Source organism: Oscarella lobularis, chromosome 17 (assembly GCF_947507565.1).
Source record: "Oscarella lobularis chromosome 17, ooOscLobu1.1, whole genome shotgun sequence".
Taxonomy (NCBI): domain Eukaryota; kingdom Metazoa; phylum Porifera; class Homoscleromorpha; order Homosclerophorida; family Oscarellidae; genus Oscarella; species Oscarella lobularis.
In genome coordinates, this window is record NC_089191.1 from 2359436 (window position 1) to 2366044 (window position 6609).

The 6609-nt window shown below is 49.0% G+C and overlaps 1 long non-coding RNA gene across 1 annotated transcript; it reads left to right on the forward strand.

Moving 5' to 3' along the window:
- Positions 1-3842: 3842 nt before the first annotated feature.
- LOC136197162 (uncharacterized) lies at positions 3843-4894 on the forward strand. The gene is made up of 4 exons (XR_010672463.1): positions 3843-4397; positions 4448-4544; positions 4601-4708; positions 4774-4894. It is a non-coding gene; the product is annotated as an uncharacterized lncRNA (long non-coding RNA).
- Positions 4895-6609: the final 1715 nt, after the last annotated feature.

Genomic DNA, 6609 nt, shown 5'->3' on the forward strand with positions numbered 1-6609 from the left:
ACGTACACCGCTTTCCGGAATATATACACCGCCTCCGGAATATATACACCGCCTGCTGGCGGAGTACGTACACCGCCTGCCAGAATATATACACCTCCTGCCGGAATACACCGCCTGCCGGAAGATATACACCGCCTGCTGGCGGAGTACGTACATTGCCTGCCGGAATATATACACCGCCTGCCGGCGGAGTACGCACACCGCCTGCCAGAATATATACACCGCCTGCCAGATTATATACACCGCCTGCCGGCGGAGTACGTACACCGCCTGCCGGCGGAGTACGTACATCGCCTGCAGGAATATACGAACTGCCTGCTGGCGGAGTACGTACACCGCTTGCCGGAATATATACACCGCCTGCCGGAATATATACACCGCCTGCTGGCGGAGTACTTACACCGCCTGCCAGAATATATACACCGCCTGCCGGCGGAGTACGTACCCGCCTGCCAGAATATATACACCGCCTGCCAGCGGAGTACGTACAGCGCCTGCCAAAATATCTACACCGCCTGCTGGCGGAGTACGTACACCGCTTGCCGGAATATATACACCGCCTGCCTGAATATATACACCGCCTGCCGGAATATATACACCGCCTGCCGGCGGAGTACGTACCCCGCCTGCCAGAATATATACACAGCCTGCCGGCGGAGTACGTACACCACCTCTCAAAATATCTACAACGCCTGCCGGCGGAGTACGTACACCGCCTCCCGGAATATATAAACCGTCTGCCGGCGGAGTACGTACACCGCCTGCCGAATATATACACCGCCTGCCGGAATATATACACCGCCTGCCGGAATATATACACCGCCTGCCGGCGGAGTACGTACCCCGCCTGCCAGAATATCTACACCGCCTGCCGGAATATATACACCGCCTGCTGGCACAGTACTTACACCGCCTGCCAGAATATCTACACCGCCTGCTGGCGGAGTACGTGCACCGCTTGACGGAATATATACACCGCCTGCTGGAGGAGTACGTACACCGCCTGCGAGAATATATACACCGCCAGCCGGCGGAGTACGTACACCGCCTGCTGGAATATATACACCGCCTGCTGGCTGAGTACTTACACCGCCTGCCGGAATATATACACCGCCTGCTTGCGGAGTACTTACACCGCCTGCCAGAATATATACACCGCCTGCCGGAATATATACACCGCCTGCCGGCGGAGTACGTACACTGCCGGCCAGAATATCTACACCGCCTGCAGGAATATATACACCGCCTGCTGGCGGAGTACGTACACCGCCTGCCAGAATATCTACACCGCCTGCAGGAATATATACACCGCCTGCTGGCGGAGTACTTACACCGCCTGCCAGAATATCTACACCGCCTGCTGGCGGAGTACGTACACCGCTTGCCGGAATATATACACCGCCTGCCGGAATATATACACCGCCTGCTGGCGGAGTACGTACACCCCTTGCCGGAATATATACACCGCCTGCCGGAATATATACACCGCCTGCTGGCTGAGTACTTACACCGTCTGCCAGAATATATACACCGCCTGCCTGAATATATACACCGCCTGGCGGAATATATACACCGCCTGCCGGCGGAGTACGTACACCGCCTCCCGGAATATATACGCCGCCTGCCGGAATATCTACGCCGCCTGCCGGAATATTTACACCGCCTGCCGGAATATATACACCGCCTGCTGGTGGAGTACGTTCACCGCCCTCCGGAATATATACACCGCCTGCTGGCTGAGTACTTACACCGCCTGCCAGAATGTATACACCGCCAGCCGGAATATGTACACCGCCTGCCGGAATATATACACCGCCTGCTGGCGGAGTACGTACACCGCCTGCCAGAATATATACACCTCCTTTAATTTCCCTGTAATTTATTACAGGAGTGACCCGTTGGCTAACTCCCTGTAATTTCGCTGTAATTTATTACAGGAGAGACACGTTGGCTAACCCCCTGTAATTTCCCTGTAATTTTTTGAGAATTTGTTTTGGGACAATTTGTCCTGGGGACAATTTGTCCTGGGGACAATTTGTCCTGGGGACAATTGGTCCTGGGATAATTTGTTCTATGACAATTAGTTTTGGGGACAATTTGTCCTGGGGAAATTTTTTCCTAGGACAATTTGTCCTGGGACAATTTCTCCTTGGGACAATTTGTGCTGGGGACAATTTGTCCTGGGACAATTTGTCCTGGGGACAATTTGTCCTGGGGACAATTTGTCCTGGGGACAATTTGTCCTGGGGACAATTGGTCCTGGGATAATTTGTTCTACGACAATTTGTTTTGGGGACAATTTGTCCTGGGGAAATTTTTTCCTAGGACAATTTGTCCTGGGACAATTTCTCCTTGGGACAATTTGTGCTGGGGACAATTTGTCCTGGGACAATTTGTCCTGGGGACAATTTGTCCTGGGGACAATTTGTCCTGGGACAATTTGTACTGGGGAGAATTTTGTCCTGGGACAATTTGTCCTGGGACAATTTTTCCTTGGGACAATTTTTCTTGGGACAAATTGTCCTGGGACAATTTGTCCTGGGACAATTTGTCCTGGCACAATTTGTCCTGGAACAATTTGTCCTGGGACAATTTGTCCTGTGGACAATTTGTCCTGGGACAATTTTTCCTGGGTCAATTTGTCCTGGGACAATTTGTCCTGGGGCAATTTGTCCTGGGGACAATTTTTCCTGGGACAATTTGTCCGTGGACAGTTTGTCCTGGGGACAAATTACACTCGTCCAATCTTCGCGAAACCGCTTTGTACGTGTTGCCGTGCCATTCTATAGGCGTAGCAATTTGAAACCCCGATTTGTAATAGTTTATTTATGACGTCACATTGTTAAACCCGTGAGGTCACGTGCTTATGTTAGCGCGCGCGTCCCCTTTCGAAGAAACACTGTTTCTGGCTCGTTTTCTACGATGCGAAGGTCGGAGCGACGTTAAAATGTAAGTAGTAGATAGTTACGAAGCAGTTTTAGAGCGTTCGTCGCCCGCGGAGCGCGCGTACGAACGCGTCGCGTCGCCAAGTTGTGGCGCGAGCTTCGAATAGTGAATTTTTCGTTTCGAATGGCTTCGAAACGAAGGATTCGAGACGGTTTAGAACGTTTTGCGACGCGAAGCGTCGCTTTCGGCGTCGTTTTTGCCGAATTAATGTGGCCGTAAAAGGGGGGCGTGTTCCCTTTCTTTCGCACGTGCTCTACGGCAAACGGCGACTCGGATGCCGTCGAGTGGCGGCAATTTGTAAACTGCACCATATGCCCTCTCGATCGAAGTGCCGCTTATCGTCGTACGACGCGCCGTCGCGGAGTGGCGGCACGGTTAAGGTGGTGTCGTTTACGGTGTACGCGCGTAGGCGTATTGTTGGTTTCGCTTAATTTTATGTCAAAAATTGGCGAAAATTGGTAAACGTGGTACCAGGTTTTATTTGTCAGACCACGACGAATCGAATGGCACCGGTGCGGTGTTCGTGCGACGTCTCCTTGCAGAGTTGTGCGCTTTTTCGCGAAACGAGTCGCGAATTGGAAAATCGATTTTTGTCCTTCGATTTTCTGCGCCGTGCAGTCGTTTCTGCAGCCGTTTTTCGGTTTTTTTAAGAAGGATTTGGGATGGCTGAAAGGCGCGAAAAGGTTTTTTTCGCGTGCGATCGAAATTTGGTCAAAATTTCGCTAAATCCAACTTTTGCGTTTCGGACTCGTTTCGAACGTCTCGTAGACGTCTTTCCCTTCATCGTAGAGCATTGTGGTTTGGAATTTGGCGACAATTTGTCCTGGGGACAATTTGTCCTTCTCCTATGCCTTTTGCCTTCTCCCTTTGCCTTTTGCATTCTCCTTTGCCTTTTCCCTTTGCCTTTTGCCTTCTCCTTTGCCTTTTGCCTTCTCCTTTGCCTTTTGCCTTTTCCCTTTGCCTTTTGCCTTCTCCCTTTGCCTTTTGCTTTCTCCTTTGCCTTGTGCCTTCTCCCTTTGCCTTTTTCCTTCTCCCTTTGCCTTTTGCTTTCTCCTTTGCCTTGTGCCTTCTCCCTTTGCCTTTTTCCTTCTCCCTTTGCCTTTTGCCTTCTCCCTTTGCCTTTTGCCTTCTCCCTTTGCCTTTTTCCTTCTCCCTTTGCCTTTTGCCATCTCCCTTTGCCTTTTGCCTTCTCCCTTTGCCTTTTGCCTTCTCCCTTTGCCTTTTGCCTTTTCCCTTTGCCTTTTGCCTTCTCCCTTTGCCTTTTTCCTTCTCCCTTTGCCTTTTGCCTTCTCCCTTTGCCTTTTGCCTTCTCCTGTGCCTTTTGTCTTCTCCCTTTTTGTAAACAGAGGGTTTCTGGAGGATGTCAGATAAGTGCCATGCAATTGTTTATGAGTTGTGTGGCTTTGTTAATGTGTATAGGGGCAATGTTAGGGCAGAGTCAATACTGATAGGTATATAATGGTTCCTAATTGGGTTACATATTTCTAATTAGTTTTCTTAGGGGCATAGGGATGGGAGGAACAATGACAAGGAGATGGGGCGCGAGGGAGAAGAGGAACAAGCAGGCAGGGAAGAGAAGGAATATCAAGGGATCGATGGTATGTGATGTAGGTAGAGTTTTAGTTATTGGGGGGTCTCTAATTCGTTTCTTTAGATGTGTAAGAGCGTAAGAAAGATGGATATAAGCAAGGGACGCGAGTGAGAGGGGAGGGAAAGGAAGGAAAAACAATCAGAAGGAACGATGGCTATGGATGGAGCAAAGGTATGTGATGTAGGTAGAGTTTTAGTTATTGAGGGGTCTCTAATTTGTTTCTTTACATATGTAAGGAAGAAGGATATAAGCAAGGGACGCGTGTGGGAAGGGGAGGAAAGGAAGGGAAGGCAATCAGAAGGAAGGATGACTCTCGAGGGGGCAAAGGTATGTGATGTAGGTAGAGTTGTCCTGGGGACAATTGTCCCCAGGACAAATTGTCCTGGGACAATTTGTCCAGGGACAATTTGTCCAGGGACAATTTGTCCTGGGACTATTTGTCCTGGGAGAATTTCTCCTGAGGAGAATTTGTCCTGGGACAAATTGTCCTGGGACAATTTGTCCCCAGGACAAATTGTCCTTGGGACAATTTGTCCCCAGGACAAATTGTCCTGGCACAAATTGTCCTGGCACAATTTGTCCCCAGGACAAATTGTCCTGGCACAATTTGTCCTGGCACAATTTGTCCCCAGGACAAATTGTCCTGGCACAATTTGTCCTGGGGACAATTGGTCCTGGGACAATTTGTCCAGGGACAATTTGTCCTGGGACTATTTGTCCTGGGGACAATTGGTCCTGGGACAATTTGTCCAGGGACAATTTGTCCTGGGACTATTTGTCCTGGGAGAATTTGTCCTAGGAAAATTTGTCCTGGGAAAATTTGTCTTGGGGACAATTTATCCTGGGGACAATTTGTCCTTGGACAATTTGTCCTGGGACAATTTGTCCTGGGGACAATTTGTCCTCGGACAATTTTTCCTGGGTCAATTTGTCCTCACAGGAGAGACCCGTTGGGTAGCCCCTGTAATTTCGCTGTAGTTTATCACAGGAGAGACCCCTTCTCTAACCCCCTGTAATTTCACTGTAATCTATTACAGGAGAGACCCGTTTGCTAACCCCCTGTAATTTCGCTGTAGTTTATTACAGGAGAGACCCGTTGGCTAGCCCCTGTAATTTCGCTGTAATTTTTTACAGGGAAACCCGTTGGCTAGCCCCCTGTAATTTGTCTGTAATTTTTTACAGGAGAGACCCGTTGGCTAGCCCCTGTAATTTCGCTATAGTTTATTACAGGAGAGACCCGTTAGCTAACCCCTGTAATTTGGCTGTAATTTTTTACAGGAGAGACTTGTTGTCTAGACCCTGTAATTTCGCTGTAATTTATTACAGGAGAGACCCGTTGGCTACCCCCCCATAATTTCGCTGTAATTTATTACAGGAGAGACCCGTTGGCTAACCCCCTGTAATTTCGCTGTAGTTTATTACAGGAGAGACCCGTTGGCTAGCCCTGTAATTTCGCTGTAATTTATTACAGGAGAGACCCGTTAGCTAGCCTCTGTAATTTCGCTGTAATTTATTACAGGAGAGACCCGTTGGCTAACCCCCTGTAATTTCGCTGTAGTTTATTACAGGAGAGACCCGTTGGCTAGCCCCTGTAAATTCGCTTTAATTTATTACAGGAGAAACCCGTTGGCTAACCCCCTATAATTTCGCTGTAATTTATGAGAGGAGAGACGCGTTGGCTAGCCCCTGTAATTTCGCTGTAGTTTATTACAGGAGATACCCGTTGTCTAACCCCCTGTAATTTCGCTGTAATTTATTACAGGAGATACCCGTTGGCTAACCCCCTGTAATTTCGCTGTAATTTATTACAGGAGATACCCGTTGGCTAACCCCCTGTAATTTCGCTGTAATTTTTGGGAGAATTTGTTCTGGGACAATTTGTCCTGGGGACAATTTCTCCTGGGACAATTTGTCCTGGGACAATTTTTCCTGGGTACAATTTGCCCTGGGTACAATTTGTCCTGGGACAATTTGTCCTGGGACAATTTGTCCTGGGACAATTTGTCCTGGTCAATTTTTCCTGGGGACAATTTGTCCTGGGGGCAATTTTTCCTGGGGACATTTTGTCCCGG